This window comes from Apodemus sylvaticus, chromosome 8, assembly GCF_947179515.1.
Source record: "Apodemus sylvaticus chromosome 8, mApoSyl1.1, whole genome shotgun sequence".
Taxonomy (NCBI): domain Eukaryota; kingdom Metazoa; phylum Chordata; class Mammalia; order Rodentia; family Muridae; genus Apodemus; species Apodemus sylvaticus.
Window position 1 is genome coordinate 10,026,014 of NC_067479.1, and position 20,038 is coordinate 10,046,051.

Here is a 20,038-nt window from a genome sequence, read left to right on the forward strand (position 1 = left end):
TAAAGTCACAAATTCCCATTGGACTTTGCATCTTCCTGGCAAGAACTGGGTGCATGGGTGCATTGTACTCAGAAAATAAAATGAGGTTCTGTTAATAAAGAAGAAAGTAAAGGCATTAGACAGGTACCAGTAGTGGCTCCCACAGTGTGTAACTCCTCTAACTTAAGAGGCGAAGAAGAAACAGCCAGTTTCCACCCCATGTTCTTCCACTCTAAACATGTCATCATGACACTGCTATGCTATAGGGAGGGCTCAGCTTCTCACAGTCTTGCTGGCTTCCAGGCAGCACTCATTCCTGCGGTGTGGTTTAGATGTGTTGTCTTCCCACAAAAGGGATTTTATGTTGAGATGTTGATGCTCAGTATAAGGATGATGAAGGTATCATGTGCCATTTTAGAGGTCCAATAGGATCCAACAAGGTCATTGAGAAGGCTCCTCAGGAGACATCGGTACAACTGAAGCAGTTATGACTATTCATCCTTGCAAGGAGAATTGTTAAAGTAGAACAAGTCTGACTATCTCAGGATTCAGGATTCCTGCACTCTGCATCACATACTTCTTTCTCTCTGCCTGTCTCTTTTCCCCGTTCCTTTCTCTTCCACTACTTACATCTATTAGGAGACCACAATCAGAGCCTAGCCAAAGCTAAGGAGATGAGCCTAAAACCCTCCACACTGTAAGCTAACTAAAATCTTTCTCTCTATAAACAGTGCAGCCTCAACTGTTTGATTATACATATCCAAACAATGTTCTACATTTGTATGCCAGTGATCTTCAGGAAGTCAGTATAAATGTCAATGTCATTTCTATATTGAGTGAAACTCTAGAACACAGAGGGGGGGAAATGTCTGATGAATGATGAAATAAAAGAAATAAGTAGGGGAAAGTTGGAAAGAAGAAAAGGGAACATGAGATTTTGTTAATCTGAAAGCAGAGTGGAACCACCCAAGATACACCAGTGTATCTAAATGCTAACTCAGATTCCTTGAACTCAGAGGCTTTAGTGACTGAAGCTGGTTTCGATAGCTTAAAACTTAAAAGTAAAATACAGTTGCAAAAGGGTAAATAGAAAGTTTAAAGAGAGTTTAAAACAGAAATCTGTAAATAAATTGTTCAAGTGTATTTTCCTCCCAATGCTAGTCACAAATACTAGTATGTGAACAATACTTAATTATAAATTCCAATATTGATGAAATGTGTTGAAATATTCATTTTTATTTTATAAGGTTAGTTCCTCGACCATTTCATTTATCTGTCTATCTCTATCTATCTATCTATCTATCTATCTATCTATCTATCTATCTCTGCCTATGAACCTATATATGAATCTATCTTTATGTGTCTATCTCTATGTGTATATCTATCTATCTATCTATCTATCTATCTATCTATCTATGTATCTATCTCTGTCTATCTATCTATCTATCTATCTATCTCTACCTATGAACCTATCTATGAATCTATCTATCTGTATATCTATCTATCTATCTATCTATCTATCTATCTATCTATCTCTGTATATCTATCTATCTCTGTATATCTATCTATCTATCTATCTATCTATCTCTACCTATGAACCTACCTATGAATCTATCTATCTATCTATCTATCTATCTATCTATCTCTGCCTATGAACCTATGAATCTATCTATCTATCTATCTCTATCTATCTATCTACCTATCTCTATCTGTATCTCTATCTATCTATCTATCTATCTATTATCTATCTATCTATCTATCTATCTATCTATCTATCACCTAATGCATTCTGGTTACTCATTTCCCCTACTGTCTGTAATTTCTCTTCCATTTTTATCAAACCCCCTTCTGTCTCTTTCCTTTTTGTGACTTTTGCTTTTGTTCTGTGAATCATTTAGTTTAACTGAGACCGTCTGTGAGAACGTGGGATTGGAAGTGTCTATTAGAGGTTGGTGTGATTTGTGAAGTATCCTTGAATCAATCAGTACCTTTAAGAAAAAAATACCAAAACAAACAAACAAACAAACAATATCCCAGTGATCTGACCTCTGCCTCCCAAATGCTGGAGATTAAAGACATTCACCACCACACCTAGCCAGGTTCATTTTTAAAGTCAAGCTTCTCTTACTCAATTAAAAACCAAAAACCCTATATTTTTATTTTATGTATATGAGCATTTTGCTTGCATGTGTGTCTAGTTCAAAGAGGCCAGAAAATGAGTTAGATCCCTGAAACTGGAGTTATAGACAGTTGATAGCCAGGTGGGTGCTTGTCTTAGACAGGGTTTCTATTTCTGCACAAACATCATGACCAAGAAGCAAGTTGGGGAGGAAAGGGTTTATTCAGCTTACACCTTCCACATCTCTATTGATCACCAAAGGAAGTCAGGACTAGAACTCAAGCAGGTCAGGAAGCAGGAGCTGATGTAGAGGCCACGGGGGCGGAGGGATGTTTCTTACTGGCTTGCTTCTCCTGGCTTGCTCAGCCTGCTCTCTTATAGAACCCAAGACTACCAGCCCAGGGATGGTACCACCCACAAGGGGCCCTCCCTCCCTTGATCACTAATTGAGAAAATGCCTTACAGCTGAATCTCATGGAGGCATTTCCTCAAGGGAGGCTTCTTTCTCTGTGATAACTCTAGCCTGTGTCAAGTTTACACACAAAATCAGCCAGTACAGTGCTGGAAACTACATCTGTGTTCTCTGGAAGAACCACTGAGCTACTCTGGGTACTCTGAACCACTGAGCCGTTTATTTAGCCCCTTTCTTTGTCTTTCATGAAACATTTTTATTTTTGGATTATAATCCAGCAATAAGCCCATTTTGTGCTACTCACTATAGGTCAGTAGTACCTGGATATTGCATGTAAAATTCAGCTATCCATATTTCACAAGGGGCAAACACATGCAACACTAAAAAGGGGAAAATTGTCATCATATTTCTTAATTACCCACATCAATGGGAAGTCATAAGATTGAGCCATGTCTGTGTCCACATTAGGCCACAGATTAGTTCTTGTGAAAAAAACAAACAAACTAGTTTCAAGGTGCATGTCCTTGCTAGCTTACACCTGTGAAATACAAGTGTCAAATATGGCTTGACTATTTATCAGAACAATGTCTAAATGCTTTATGGACTGTGTACTGGCTGGTTTTGTGTGTAAACTTGACACAGACTGGAGTTATCACAGAGAATGGAGCCTCCCTTGAGGAAATGGCTCCATGAGATTCAGCTGTAAGGCATTTTCTCAATTAGTGATTAAGGGTAGGAGGGCCCCTTGTGGGTGGTGCCATCCCTGGGCTGGTGGTCTTGGGTTCTATAAGAGAGCAGGCTGAGCAAGCCAGGGGAAGCAAGCCAGTAAGAACCATCCCTCCATAGCCTCTGCATCAGCTCCTGCTTCCTGACCTGCTTGAGTTCCAGTCCTGACTTCCTTTGGTGATGAACAGCAATGTGGAAGTATAAACTGAATAAACCCTTTCCTCCCAAACTTGCTTCTTGGTCATGATGTTTGTGCAGGAATAGAAACCCTGACTAAGACAGACAGATTAATCCTCATAACTTCAATTTTGGAGACAGCAACTGTTTCCTTTACCTTCTGGAGTGATAAATTGAGTCATACATGGGTCTTGGCTCATATCCAATTAGCAGTGATAGAGCACAGAGGGGTAGAAATTGCCTCCACTCCTTGGTGTGGCTTAGAATTCTACCCTGAGAGCTGGCCAGTTGGCGTGTAACTGGTAAATTACTCCTCAATTCCATCCTGGAATGCATTCTCAAGAGACACTTTCCCGTTGGTACACTTCAAAGTGTGTACTGCGAAGGGAAAGGATGCTTCCCTGCCTTGTCTTTCCTCTGATTGAACTGGGATGAGAGTTGACATGCCTTTCTGCACATGTTCTATAAAATTATACGTGTCATGTGATCAAGAAAAGCATAAGAAATTAAAAAATGCACTAGGTGTTCAGTGAGAGTGAGATTTCAGTTCTTTTGACACATGCGATTATTTACTAACTTAAAAAATTGCAATTGAGTGTCTTCTTTCCCTATTCTCTGAAATAACTGACCTTGCCTTCGCTTTCCTCTAAAATGTCCTCTGCAATTTATGTTTAAGGTCCACAACACAGGTGTGTCTTTGACTCTCTTACGCTGTGTAATAATAGTTAATACTTTCAACGAATTTAGTTAAAGAATACCCTTGGAGGGTCATCAAGATGGCTCAGGAGATAAAGCTGTTTGCCGTGCAAGGAGGACAACCCGACTTTGATCCCTGAAACCCACAGCGGAAGGACAGAGCCATCTCTCAAGATTGTCTATCCTCTGACCTCTGCATGGTTGCTGTGACATGTGCATGCCCATGCCTGTACTCATTATAAACACATTCACAAAGAATAAAAGGAAGGAAAACATCACGTGAGCTGTCAAATATTTTTCAAAGCTCTCCATACACAAAGAACATAGACCATTGTCCCATGCTAAAGAAAAAGTTGTTCTTCTGTTACAGATAAAATTGAAGGTTTTTTTTTTAATGTTTGTTCATCTTGAACACACTCTGTCCACCAGACCTTTCTGTGATGATGGAAATGTTCTACACTACACTGTGTCATATGAAAGTCAGTAACATTTTGTGTCTATGAAGGAGAAACATAGCTGGTGAGAATGGGGAATGCAAGCCTTATTCAATGTATATTACAGTGCTAAATATGTCTAGAAGCACCCCAGAGTGGCAGCATAACTTACAGATCTGGCACACTTTGAGATTAATCTCTATTGCCTTATGCACATGCCTGTTTAGTTATGGAATCTCTAATCATTTGAAGTAAAAATCATAGTTCAGAAATAATCTGATATGCAGTATACAGAAGGCTTGCACTTCCTTTGTCAATAGCTGATTAAATATTTTTATATCCTTTTATTTTTCTTTTGTCAGTACTGGAAATGGACCCTACAATCTCACATAAGCCAGACAAGAGTTTTGCCAGTGGGCTCCATTTCCAGCCTGAATAGTCCTGTGTTCTGAGTCTAAGATATTGTGAGTATTTTTATAGGTAGGCCTTTACTCATTGATGTCAGATTCTGGAGAGTTCACACAGCTTCAAAGAAACTGAAGCAAAGGAGTAAGACCAGCCAAATAGATCAGACAACCTGATGGATTTCTGGCTATTCAAGCTTTGTGTTTACTCAAATCTGCTTGCCAAAACATTGACACTTTTAATAAATTTGAACTTCATTCGTTCTCTCAAGCTGTTCGATGGCTCCTTGGAAGATAGTTCCTGCATGCTGGACCCTAGAGTGGAGCCAGGAAGAGGAGCCTTGCATCATCTCGAAGACGACTCTACCTAAGGACGATTCACAGACTGTAACAGGAAGCTGCAGGCAGCTGTGCAGCTAGGTGGAGGCTTCTCCAGGTTTCCTGTTACAAGAATAACTGGTTTTCACTCCCCTCCAGGCACAGAAAACAAAATCACTCTGAAGAACACACACAAGAAGTTATCTATATATTTAAAGCACATATGACTTTCTTTAGACAGCGATTTTTAATTTGTTTTTAAAATACTTTTGTTAGCTTTGAAAATCTCACAGAAGAAACTATTTAAACCAAATGTGACTTAATGGAGACTTGGGATTTTCTATTTTATTTCTTATCTTAAAGCTGTATTAGTGTGTATTAATAATGCATAAGGTTAGGTTTCATTAACACGGTTTTATGCCTATACACAATGTATCTCAATCTATACCCTTCTTATCCCCATTATCCTTGCTTGATCTCCATATATGCTAATCCCCTTTCTGCTCCCAAATTGTCTGCTTATACTTGCACATATAAGTGTGTGTGTGTGTGTGTGTGTGTGTGTGTGTGTGTGTGTGTGTGTAAAACTCGCATTAGGGTCTTTTAACAAGGGAATGGGCCAAAGTTTTATTTACTAAAGAATGGACATTTTAGTGTTGAATTTCTCACTGAAGAAACCATCTCTCCTTTCTGCATCAATTTTTAACTGTATATAAATCCCCCGATGGGATTGTGTGGTGCTCATGAGCCTCTCCCCTTTTATGACAAGGAAGTGACAGGCCCAGACTTGTGTAAGAAGTCACAGCCAGCTGCTAAGGGTTCAAGGGTCCATAGGCCATGTGATCCCCAGAGGGCTGTGCTGGGCCTCTCCTCAGCCTTCCTGCAGCTGTTCCATTTATTCTGTGCCTCCTTCTGAGGTGTTCCCCAAATCCCAGAGGGGGTAACACACATGTTCCATTTATAGTTGAATCATTTTTTGTTTGTAGGATAATCTCCAGGAAACTGTTGCAATTGCAGGAGTTAGAAACCTAAACCTAAACCTCAGAAAAATCAAGAGCAGTCAAAGGTACTGCAAAACGGTGGGACCCAAGGTGCTTCTAAATGACTGCTCACATCTTAGGATCTGCGATGTCTTCAGGAGCTTGCCAACTAAAGGACAATATATTCATTGTCACAACCTTTATATATTTTATGACAATTCTGTAGATTCGGATACTGTTTTCTAGCTGTTCAATCAAAAAATACAATTATCTTATTCGCCAGTACAGTAGTGTCAAACATAGATATAAAACTTAAGTGGTAAGACACCATAGTACTTCTGGGGGTTTATATCCTGTACTTTGTTCTGGGTATTTCTATACCCACTTGAGCCCTTTTTAGCTCCAGATTAAAGACACAGAGACCTTTTTTTTTTTTTTTAAACTAGCTGCAGGTTCTGAGCTGTTGTAACCCTCTAAGACTGCCTATTTCCCAGTCACAAGGTCCTTTACTGTCAATCTCAGTCTTGCCCTGCCTCATTCTGGTCCATGTCCTCATGGAGACTCCTTGGTGACCTGCTAATGGCGACTCCTGGTGGGCTTGCTATCCACACCTTCCTCTCCCTGTGGTCTTTCTCCCTCTCTTCTGACTCTGGAACCCTCTTGTTTAGATCAGAGGTTCTGCCCTATTCTCTTCTACCCAGCTAATTGGCTAATCAGTTCTTTATTAAGCAATCAGAGATGATGGAAAACAGTCTTTAAATAACGTTGAAACTGGAGATGCTTGACCCAGTGCTTTCCTCTGCAACCTTACATCTGGGCATAGAAATCAGCATCTGAATACACAGTGCACAAACCCAACCTCCAACAGAGAGACAATCGTTCCACGCTCATATTGATAGTGTCTTCTTTCTTTCTTTGTTAAGAATGTACCTTAGTGGTAGATATTACAAATATGAGATACTTAAAAGAAAGAATAAAACCCTAACCAAATAAAATGTTGTTTTGAAATTCAGTTTTGTATAATCTTATACTTTAGCATCATCTTATGCTTTTGGAATTTAGATTATTAGAATGTGGCCATTAGCTAATTTTCATTGTGAGATCCTCAGTTTATGTCGAAGAATAATTAATTATTTTTATCCAATTTATGTAGTCCTATAACAGAAACATGATTGTGTAATCAAGAAAACAGAAAGAAAAACACATCTATTGGCAATGATTCCCTAAAATAGATGCGAAAGGAATTCAGAGGAGTACTTTTTACATGGGGCTGTAATATATATACATTTATATTCTGTAACATAAGTCTGTGACAGGGGTCTCATGTAGAAACAGCGAGGTCTGGAATGGATGCTGTGGTTCTCAGCCTCCTGTGTACCCAGTTATCTCTGGGGTGCCACAGAGAGTTGGGAATGGGGTCCGAGAGTCTGTGCCTCCTCTGCAAGCCAGGCAGGAAGGAGATGGCTGAGCTTGGGCCTGGGTGGCAGAAGGGGAAGGGGAGGAGTCTTGGTTATGATTGAGTGCTGAGAGTATAGGTGTGGCTCTTTACTATGAAGTGATTCCCCCACTGGCGAACCTCGATGAAGGAGATGCTCCTTCCTTGTCCAAACTGCTTTTTATGGTGGACATAAGTGGATACGTTTTCCTCAGGGTGAACCAGGGATTAAATACCTTTTGTGGGAGGGAATGCCCAGGGAGGGAAGATACCTTATTAGCACTGAGAACTCCAGGTTTTTATTCTACCTGACTTAATGGTCCTCTCAGTGGGGCATCGTAGTTATGTGTCCAGATCAAATAGTTTGGCAGAGAGCTAACATCACGCCTACTGTCCTTGATACTGAAATTTCCTGGGGGTTTAGGCTGGCTAAACCTTACCAGTACTTTCTGGTGACACAGTCCACTTGCCTCACATTGTACTATGACAAAATTGAATTCAAACTCTGTAATTGATTTCAAAATCAAGCTTAAAGCATAAGAGAAGATTCTTGTGTGAGTGAGTGTGTGTGTGTGTGTGTGTGTGTGTGTGTGTATGTGTGTGTGTGTTTAAGAGTTGCCTTGGTCAAGGTGTCTGTTCACAGCAGTAAAACCCTGTACTGAACAGTTCTATATTATCAATCTTGGTCACATAACACTATAAAGTAACACAAATTAGATGCTTGGAAAATATTTGTTGAAAGTGAATGAATGCTTAAATCTTAGAAATTGATCCTGCACAGATTAGCTAACAAGATCAAAGAATCTCATGAAATATCAGCTCGATCCTGCCTCAAGTGAGACAGACTTGATGTTTTTTTTTCTTTTTAATAATTTATTTTTTATCTTGTGTGCATTGGTGCTTTGCCTTCATGCATGTTTGTGTGAGCGTGTCAGATCTTGGAGTTACAGAAAGTTGTGAGCTGACATGTGGGTGCTGGGAATTGAACCTGGCTCCTCTGCAAGAGCTGTAGGCATCTCTCTAGCCCAACAGATCTGATCTTAAGTCGACTAAGCTAAACTCATCCTGGCTTGTATGTAGTTATCCAGAGTATAGAGAATATAGAATAAAGGATGGAATATGAAAATAGTATAACTAGTGACAAAGTTAAATTTATAATTGCAGTACAAATATTAGAAGTCACAGTAACAATCCAATTTTATTCTGCAATGATCACTGAAAATGTACAAGATTGTAAAGTCTGTCTGTCTTTCTGTTTATCTATCTAACATCATCCTCTATCACCTGTTTCTCTACCAATTACCTACCTCTCTAATATACGATCTATCAATTACTGTAGATCCTCTCTGTCTGTTATCTACCTTTAAATACCTACATACTACCTGTTACCTACACTGTTCCAGATCCCATACCTCCTCCCTGATTTCCTGTCTCTGTGAGGATGTCCCCACCTCCCACCTCCCATCCCCACCCCACCAGACCTCTAAACTCTCTGGGGCCTCCAGTCTCTTGAGAGTTAGGAGCATCTTCTCTGCCTGAATCCAGATCTGGCAGCCCTCTGCTTTAACTTAGACCCAAAAGGACATGCATGGTATGTAATCTCTAATAAGTGGATATTAGCCAAAAAAAAAAAAAAAAAACCCCAAGTACAGAATACCCAAGATATAGTCCACAGAACTCAAAAAGTTTAACAAGCTGAAAGGTCTAAGTGGCCCGCTTGGGAGGAAGAAGAAGGCAATCACAATGGGGGGGAGGGGGTAAGGGACATGGGGGGAGGGGGTAAGGGACATGGGGGGAGGGGGTAAGGGACATGGGGGGAGGGGGTAAGGGACATGGGGGGAGGGGGTAAGGGACATGGGGGGAGGGGGTAAGGGACATGTCAGGGAATGTGAAAGGGGTGGGGGACAGAGGAGACCATGAACTGGTATTGGATGGGGGAAAAGGACTGAAGCCCCAAGGGCAAGCAGAAAGAATGGAAACAGGCAACCTCAGGAGGTAGGAATTTGGGGGGTAACCCTCCAGAATGTACCAGAGACCTGGGAGGGGAGAGACTCTCAGGATTCAAAGGGTCAGACCTTAGATGAAACCTAAGTTCCCTTAGAAGAGGGAACTTGTAGAGCTCACCTCCAGCAGAAAGACAGGGCATCAAGTGAGGAATAGGATTGCCATCGCACAGTCAAAACTCTGACCCACCATTGTTCGTGTCTGAAAAAACTGCAGGGATGGAAATGGAGCCAAGCTTGAGGAAAAAATGGTTCAGCAACAGGTCCAAAGTGGTATCCAGCTCAAGGCCTGACACTATTACTGAGGCTATGGAGCACTCACAAAAAGGGACCTATCGTGACTGCCCTGTGAAAGACCCAACAAGCAGCTGAACGAGTCAGATGCAGATATTTGCACCCAACCAATGGACAGAAGCTGCTGACCCCTGTGATTGAATTAGGGAAAAGTTGGAGGAAGTTAGTAGGAGGGTGACCCTGTAGGAGGACCAGCAGTCTCAACGAACCTGGATGACCCAGATCTCTCAGACACTGGACCACCAACCAGGCAGCATGCGCCAGCTGATTCTTGTGTTCTTTTGAAGAATTGCATCATTTTTATCTATCCATTAAATGTGTCATACATGTATACAAAAGGTTTTGATGCTATCATTCTGTGAATTTTCTCACTCTGCTGGCTTCCACTGCATTTCCCTCTCAACTTCTTGTCCTCTTTTTCATAACCCATGAAATATAATTAGCACGGCCCATATATCTATGAAAGTGTGTTACCTCTTATGGCATGAGCAGTCTACAAGTGGCCTTTTTCCCAAGAACAAATCACCCTGTTTCCCCCCTCCCCTTAGAAATTATCAACCTTCAATAGTTAACTCGGCAGTGCTCTGACTGGTTTGATCTTGTTCAGGTCTTGCGTGAATGTGAGTTATTGTGTGCAACATTCAGCTCTCCTCCCCATCCTTCAGGTCTTTCCCTTTCAACACTCACAAGGTCTTGAGCCTTATGTAGGGCACATTGATGTAGTAGAGGATCTGTTTATGGCCCTGAAAACTGACACTAACTTAATCTCTGCCCTTGGACCAGTTATGAACCTCTGAATTCTCTTCTCCCATCGCATTAACTATTACCCAGTTTTAATTTGACCTACTTTGAAAACAGCACAAATCAAGGGATATAATGATAAATATTTAGAAAGTCTCTTAACAACATGCCTATTTAGCAAAATAGAACAGTAAATACTGCCACAGAGTACTTACTATGACCTCTTCTGACCTGAGAGTTAAGATATGCCCACAGTTTCAGTACTGATGTGGTAATTTTGGGTTAAGCAACTGTTTTCTAAATGTATTTGAGGTTTGTTCCACAAGAGGAATCCTCTGTCTGGTTCCATAAATATGGTCAAAACATTGTATTATTCATTTTGATAAATAGGTTTGAGCTCTGCTACAACGGCATGATTAAAACCAAAACATGACAAATTGGACTTTGTCAAGATTAAGGTCTCCTGTACCTTGAAAGACACTGCAAGGTGTGCAAAGGTAAAGCCACAGGTTGGAACAAGTAACTTAAAATGATTTGCCAGATGAAGGTAAAAAAGAGTTAGAAAGAAAATAAGCACACTGAAAGACACCCTCATTATTGACCATAGAAATGAAAAAGGATGAATTAGAAATGTCTGTATCACTTTGAGGGCATCTGACATCAAAATGGATAACCACACCAAATTTTAACGAAGATGGTAACCTCGAATGTGCTTACCCTGATTACAGAAACAATGGTGGCACCAGCACTCATAGCTCATTTGGGCAGTTTCTGAAATACCTAATCGAATGCTTCATGTATTCTAGCCATTTAAATCTTAGATAGGTCCATGAATGAAAGCATCAAAGACTGACACACTGGTGTTTGAAGGGGATTTATTTGTAATATTCAGAATTGAAAGTGGCTCAGAGTCCATCAGTCAGAGAATGTGTCAACAGTTCAGTGGATAGAACGTGTGTGTAATGCGGTCATACACCTCAGCACGAACAATCTCAAAATAATTTGATGAAAGAAGCAACATATAAATAACAGAATACATATTTTGTGTATGTCTATAGATTCTTCTGGGGTAATATAAATACACGAAATGCAGAGTTCCTATATTCCAGCCAAATCTCCAGGCACAGAAATCAGGCCATGTCTTTCCTGAATAAGGAAGGACATGAGAAGAGTTTGTAAAGGAGAGATTACAAAAGGCCACCAGGAAAATGTAGAGGTCATGTTTATATTAATTACTCTGCTTGTGGTGATGAGTAGGCTGACTTGGCCATCAAAGCTTTCACACTACACACAAAAAACAAATACAGCTTATTTTATATTGATTTCCCTTCTATAAAATTGTTCACTTTTCAAAACACTTGGAAATCATGCTTTACAAACTCAAACCACTCAAAAATATATTATTTTCAGTCCTATAAACAACATGTGTAAGCTCTGGAAATTACACCCCAAAGAAGGTAAGGATCAGTTTCCCAAAGAGTGATATTTGGAATCAAGGAGATAAAGATGTAATCCCATGATGCCGTCTTGCTGTCTCTGTCAGTGACATGAGTCTGTAGTTGCTGAAGTAAGATCTTGGACATCCTCATGGATTTATCCTTTCCTTTGCTCTTTAATGTAATCTTCCTGCTATGCTGTCCGGTATTAATTAAGGACGAAGCGCATCTTACTTCCCATATCCTGTGATTCTCTATCTACTGTTATTGCCAGATTTTCTCCTCTTCCCATGTTAAATGTTTTAACCATTTCAGATTCTAAGCTGTACCTTCAGTGACCTGTAAGAATAAAACATAAGATACATGTTCCTTCGTGTTGACTCGCTAGTGTTGACGGCTTCCTCTTGAAATGCAAAGGAATCATTAATGTACCTTTTCACTGTTTTTATTAGTGTGGTTTGATGAAAAGTAAACTCATAAAACTGTATAAAACATATTTCAGTGTGTAGGAAATGTCAAGTTTCTGTTGAAAATTTGAAGTTGATTTCCCTGTCTTCGGAAATATATGTCAGAAAAATATGTTAACATCATGAAGATTCGTAGCAAGCTTTGTACCTTGCTGCCAGCTTTCTTTGTGCAAACATTCTACAGAAATGGTCAGTGTTCATAATCTAATATTATTAGAAATTCAAACACACACATTTTTTAAAGCAGAAGGATTTAAAAAATAAACTATTAATGTGAAAACTATTATCGTTGTTCTAATCAACTGTTTCTCTGTCTATATTCCTGCTTTGTGGCAACCTCCCAATTAATAAGACACACCAGCTTACACCACTTTTATATCTCTAAATAATGGACATTTCATGAATGATAGTTCAACCTGTGAATAAATTCTCTAAATGGCAACCATCAAGAGTTGTGAATATTTATTACCTCTAGTTAGAGTTGAGTTAGAGAATCTATGATGTTTACGTGTAACCAGTGAGATAAAGTTTCCAGGTGTGAAGTCATCACCATTTGTTTCTAAATCTTGAAGTAAACATTTATTTCAAGGAGAAAAGTATAACAGCAAACTACTAATGGGGGCAGTAGGAGTTGGAATGAGTCATTAGCAGTTAGCCCTGTCTTGCCTTCACCTCACTTTAGGTGGGTTTTGAGACATTTTAAAGTCATATACCTCAATCTACTATCTGAGATTCTTGGGCTGAACATGGCAGCCACCACACATTTGTAGTCTAGCTATTGGGAAGTGGAAGCAGGAATATCCATTGGAATATACCGTGTCTCAAAAATCAGCCAACCAACCAACAAACCAAAGATGTTACCTGCATGTGTAGACACACTTCCCATGACACAATGATTGTCTCCGCACCAGCATGCTTTAACGGTACCCTTGAGAAGCTCTACCATGGTCTAGAACTGGCTTCATTCTTATTTGACGCCAACATCCGGAGACCAGGTACAGGAAAGCCGTGTATAAATGAGTAATTCAAGGGAATCAACTTCTGGGCTATCAAGAAATGGTATTCTTTCCTCAAATTGGTCTATTAGAAAACCTGTGTTCACAGTAAAATCCTGTTTCTCTACACAAAAGTATTGCACGCTCTCCCCAACCAGTGTTGAACAGCAGAGTCTTGCTTGCAGGCATAATATCCAGAGAGTTTGCAACCAAATGGAAACCTTTTATTATACAAGACCAATCACTCTATGGCATTGCTCATTTTTCTTTTGTTGGAATGGAAGGGCGCTTGGAGAAACTTCACATGGAAACTGGGGTTGATATTGGGATACCTATATTCAGAAATGTTATTCTGTAAGATACTGGAAACATTTAACATTTTTCCTTACTCTTTTTTTTTTTTGAGAATGAGTGGTTTTTAAAGAAATATCTCTTCCACGTACAACTGAGGAGTATTTTTGAGACATTCACTTCTTGAAAACCTTCATATTTATTAAACTTTGTGAGATTAATTATAAAGACTTGTTTTTCAGTGAATTGCTATTCTCATCTTACTTCAGATTGCTTTCCAGGTATAATTTTAGAAAATAGACATTTGTCTTTTATACATAGGCACATCATTACAAGCTCTCTTGATAAGTCAGACTTCTTTATATATTCATATGAATTTAGCATGATCTTTCTGGGGCCAGCACCATATCCTTACATGTAAAAGCACTTGCCAAATAAATGAAGAAGCCTGATAAGTGTCGCTCCTGGAACTCACTCTGGGAGGAAAGAACTGACTTTAGAGAGCCGCCTTTGGACATCCACCATGGGATACATGCTCCCAGACACATACACATGCTATACGCACACATACTCCAACAGTGGCAAATGCGGTATTTACATAAATAAACAAATGATACTCCTAAGGCCTCATTTTCACAGTAGATCATAGGACTGGTTCTATCAACCAAATCATGTGAGTTAAATGCCAAACTCTTAGTTTTATGGAAGCACTTTTAAAGTTTGCAGTAATACAGAAGTGTTGCCCGCATTGAGTATTTTATGAAAACTACTTACAGAGAAAGAAGGAACTTAACAACAGCTTTGGTTTTTCAATCTGCTCTTCACCTTTTTAGCAAAAAAATTTCTTTATGTAAGAGCAACAATACTCACTAACTAGTAGGTATGTTTTCTTAAAATCCCATTTTCTTGTTGGAAGTTGAATATGAGACTGATTGGACAAAATTCTTTTGTACTTAAGGGAGTTTCCTGTGTACTCTGTAAAAACAAAGTAAGAATATAATTTGATAGAGATCTCAAACAGCTTCAAAAACTAAACTTTGAATGAGGACATGGTGTGTTATTTTTACATGTATGTATGTGTATATACATCTTCACGTGCATGCAGTTGTGTGTGCGTGCATATGGCATGCCTATGGAGCCTAGAGTCCTTTTTGGCTATCATTTCTCAGGTGCCAGTACCATCCACCTTATTTTCTGAGGCAAGGTCTCTCACTGGTTTGGAACTTGTGGTGTAGGCATTTTTGCAGGTCATTTATGTCCCACCTAGAAGTTTCTAGGCAGCCTGCCCTATGGTGAGCAGGTTCTGAGCTATTCTAAACCAGCCAGGAAATGAATAATCAGATAGATGCCCCATGACATGGCAGCTTGTGTATCCTCAGGGAGAGCTTCCCTTCCTCACATGCTCATGGTAACTTGTGTGTCCTCAGGGAGAACTTCCCTTCCTCAGGTCCTCATGATTCATCCTGCCTCATGGCAACTTTCTTCTTCTACCTTCTCTGTTCTGCTTCTCGTGGTTCCTACCTGAGACCTCTCCTACTTGAGCTCTAGTTCTGCCTTTGTCTCTCTCCTGCCCACTCACAGGCTCCAGACTTTTATTAACCAATCAGAGACTATTGGGGAGCATTTTTTCATAGCACATTGGTTAATACACTGATCCAATATCAGACTGCAATCTGAACAGGAGTAGAGAACTCAGCTTCTGAATATGCAGTGCACAAGACTAACGCCAACAGCTTTCCACATTTACATGTCTGTCGTTTTTGTCCTTGTTCTGGTGGTCGTGTTGGACAGGCTTCTTCAAGAGTAGTTTCTCACAGTAAACTCTGTTTCTTTGGTTCTTGTGATCCCTCAATCCCTGCCTTCCATAAAGGTCCCTTAGCCTTAGGTGCAGGAGTTCTGGTCTAAATGTGATGGGTTTTGTATTTTTAACTGATAAGTTATATTGTTTTTCAAACCAAGGCATCAGAAACTCACAGATCTTGCTTATAGTTTCTGTCTATCTCCCCAACGCTTTACTTGAGGGATAGTCTCAAGCGATTTCTGCATCCCCACCTACGCCCACTGACCCGGGCATTTTTGTGGTGTCTGAATGAAAACAAAGACACGACTACTTAAAGGTATGATTGAGGAGGTTTCTTACTGTAGATATGAGGGAAAGTACAGCCTGTGGTATCCGGAAGAGTCCAGATGGAACCAGGCCTTGAGAGGAGAGATGGGGAAAAGTGAAAGAGGAGGGGAAGAGGAGAGAGGACAAGAGAGGAGCCAAGGACTAAGAGGCCAAGAGAGTACATGGCAGAAATGGCTGGATCATATAGGAAATCAGAAGCTGGGGAAGCCAAGTGCAGCCCCTGGGAGGGAGAGGAAAAAGTGTAGAGTCAAAAGGAATCCAGAAGGTCCCTAAGCAAGCAACAAATTTTGCTGTGGTTGATCACTTCCTGTTATTTTTTTAAGGTTATATTATTCATTATAATTTAAAAGCCCCTAAAAGACAAACCTACAACAATCTCAACATATATTAGGAATGAACTATTTTTAGCTCTGCTATCCAATGTCACAGGAGAGACACTTCCTATCTGCCTGCGATCATGCAATCTGCCAGAAAGACTCTTAAGTTGTTTTTTTTTCCTCATAAGCCCTATGGGTTTCCACACATCTGCTCCATCACTTCAGTCCTTGACAGCCAGAAACATAAAGGTCTTGACAATTCCCAATTCAATTTTAGTTTGTTTTGGTAGAGAGTCTTTTCTCATAGCCCTGGCTCTCCTCTACTGGCCTCAAAGTTGCCGTGATCCCTGTGCCTCAGTCTCCTGAAGGTTGGAATTACATATATGTGCCACCAAGTCAGATTCTATGTATAAGAAGAGAAAGCATGCCATCACTAAGTTGTTATGATATTCATTTGTTTATTTTTGTCCTTCACCCTGAACATAAAAACCAGGTTCAGTTACGGTGCTTTCATTACTTAATATCTTCATATCTTCAAAGTGAATTACATTAGGGTTTAAGAAAAATGTAGATTATTTCCATGATATTGTGCCTCAAAAATCTTATATTCCCTCACACATAATTTAAAACAACAACAAAGACTGATTGACTACATCAACTTAATACTCAGGTTTGAGAGAACTATTACCAACAAGTTATTTGTTTGGTTGTGTCCCATCACTCAACAATGGAAGCTGAAATATTTTAAGATATAAAGGGCAAAGGGCTAGGGAAAGTGTCTTAGTTAGGGTTTCACTGCTGTGAACAGACACCACGACCAAGGCAACTCTCATAAGGACAACATTTAATTGGGGCTGGCTTACAGGTTCAGAGGTTCAGTTCATTACCATCAAGGTGGGAGCAAGGAAGCATCCAGGCAGGCATGGTGCAGGCAGAACCGAGAGTTCTATGTCTTCATCTGAAGTCTGCCAGTAGAGTACTGGCTTCCAGGAAGCTAGGATGAGGGTCTCAAAGCCCACACCCACAGTGACACGCCTACTCCAATAAGGCCACATCTTCCAATAGTGCCACTTCCTGAGTGGAGCATATACAAACCACCACAGAAAAGGAGAGCTGATGGGGCACATTCTCAGCTCAGGGAATGCCGGCCAGCAGAGTAGACTCCTTCTTGCCCAGAGTTTAGTTTTTTACTGTCCTCCAGTATTTTGGATGAGGCTTGTTCACGGTGGAAGGACAGCTTGTTTTACTTAATATACCAGTTCTAATAGAAGATAAAATGGGAAGTTGCCTTGAACTCATTGGCACAAGACAAATTTTTCTGAACTGAATTCCAATGGCTCAGGCTCTAAGATAAACAACTGGTAAATAAAACCATATGAAACTAAAAAGCTTCTATAAGGCAAAGGACACCGTCAATAGAACATAATGACAGATTGAGAAAAGATCTTCACTAACCCTACATCTGACAGCTAATACACAAAATATATAAAGAATTCAAAAAGTTAGACTCCAACAAACCAAATAACCAAATAAAAAAATAAATGGGGTACAGATCTAAATAGACAATTCTCATGGAGGAATCTTGAGTGTCTGAGAAGCACTTAAAGAAATGTTCAACATCCTTAGTCATCAGGGAAATGCAAATCAAAACAATCCTGAGATTGTTACACCAATGAGAACAGTTAAGATCTAAAACTCAAGGGACAGCACATACTGTCGGAAGATGTAGAGAAAAAGGAACACTCCTCCATCGCTGGTGGGATTGCAAGCTGGTACAACCACACTGGGAACGAATCTGGCAGTTCCTCAGAAAATTGGAAATAATTCTACCTGACAACCCAATTTGACTGCTTCTGGACATATAACCAAAAGATGTCCCACAATATCACAAGGACACATGCTCCACTATGTTCACAGCAACCTTATTTATAATAACCAGAAATTGGAAACCACCCAGATGTTCCTCAATCAAAGAATAGATACAGAAAATGTGGTTCATTAACACAATCCAATACTATTCAGCTATTAAAAACAAGGATGGAACTAGAAAATATCACCCTGAGACTAGACTCAAAAGGATATACACGGTATGTACTCACTGAGAAACAGATAGTGTCCAAAAAATATAGAATACCCATGATACACCCCATAGACCATAAGAAGTTAAACGAGAAGGAATGCCTAAGCGAGGAGGATGCTTGAATCTTACTTAGAAGGGGAAACAAAATGGGAGGCAGAGGGAGGAGGGACCTAAGTGGGAGAGATGAATGGGAGAGGAAAGGGGATGTAGTATTAGACATGGGGGGAGGGGAGATAGGAGAGAAGCTCAGAGAGCCAGGAGAATGAATGGAAATAGGTAGCTGCCAGGGGTGAGGAGTGAGGGAAACCTCTAGAAAGTCCCAGAGATCTGGGATGGTGGAGGCTCCCAGGGCTCAATGTATATGACCTTAGCTGAATCGCCCAACAGTGAGGATATGGAACCTGAAAAGACCTTTACCCATAGTTAGACGAGGCCTCTAGTTGAGGGATGGAGACAAGAACCCACTATTAAAATTTTGAACCCAAAATTGTTCCTGTCTAAAAAAAAATGCAGCGACAAAATTGGAGCAGAGATTGAACAAATGACCAACCAATGACTGGCCCAACTTGGGGTCCATCCCATGGGCAGCAGGTTCCAACCCAGACACTATTAGTGATGCTATGCTGTCCTTGTGACAGGAGCCTAGCATAGATGTCTTCTGAAAGACTCTACTTGCAGTTGACTAAGACAGCGACAGATACTTACAGCAGAACATTGGAGCATTGTCTGAGGTCAGGGGGTGACTCCTATGGATTAGTTAGTGAAAGGATTGAGGGAGCTGAGATGGATGGCAACCCCAGATGAAAACCAAGTGTCAACTAACCTGGACCCCTGGGAGCTCGCAGAGACTAAGCCACCAAACAAAGAGCACACATGGGCTGGTCCTAGGCCCAGGCACATATGTAGCATAGAACTGCCTTGTCTGGCCTCAGTGGGAGAGGATGCATCTAAGCCTTGTAGAGACTTGATGCCCTTGGGAGGGGGTAATGCTCTGGGGAGCTACCTTCTCAGAGTGAAAGGGGGGAAGATGGGGGAAGAGCTTTGAGGGGGCACTGGGAGGGGGGGGAAGGGGGAGCAACATTTGGGATGTAAAGAAATAAAATAACTAATATTAAGATATAAAATACTGAGGGGATGACAGCCTAAGGATTATCAAATAGGAAATTAAGCGAAAAACAGAAAAACACACCGGAAGACACTATATAATTATCTTTTCAAGCTGTTAATATGCACTTTGCTTAAGATATTGGCAACAATGAGAAAACTCTCCCTTGAATAATTTTTAATTTTCATTTTTTAAACAAACTCTTTTCTCAGAATTATTTGGTGTTGATGTAACTGTCAATCTGAAATGTGGTTGTACACATTGCTGTTTCATGAAGGATGCTTGTTAGCAAGTCCAAACATGAACAATGTGGTGGTGTGCAGTTGTCTATCTGTTCAGTGTAAAGTAAGAGTCACTGTAGAGAAAGAACCACCTCTTTTTCAGTTTTCAAAATGACCTTTTCAGTGACCCTGAGGGTTTTGCAAACTCCTATGGCAATAGTTTCTAGCTAGTAACTCAATTTAATTACAAATTAAATCTTATTAACTCAACTTCTTTCTT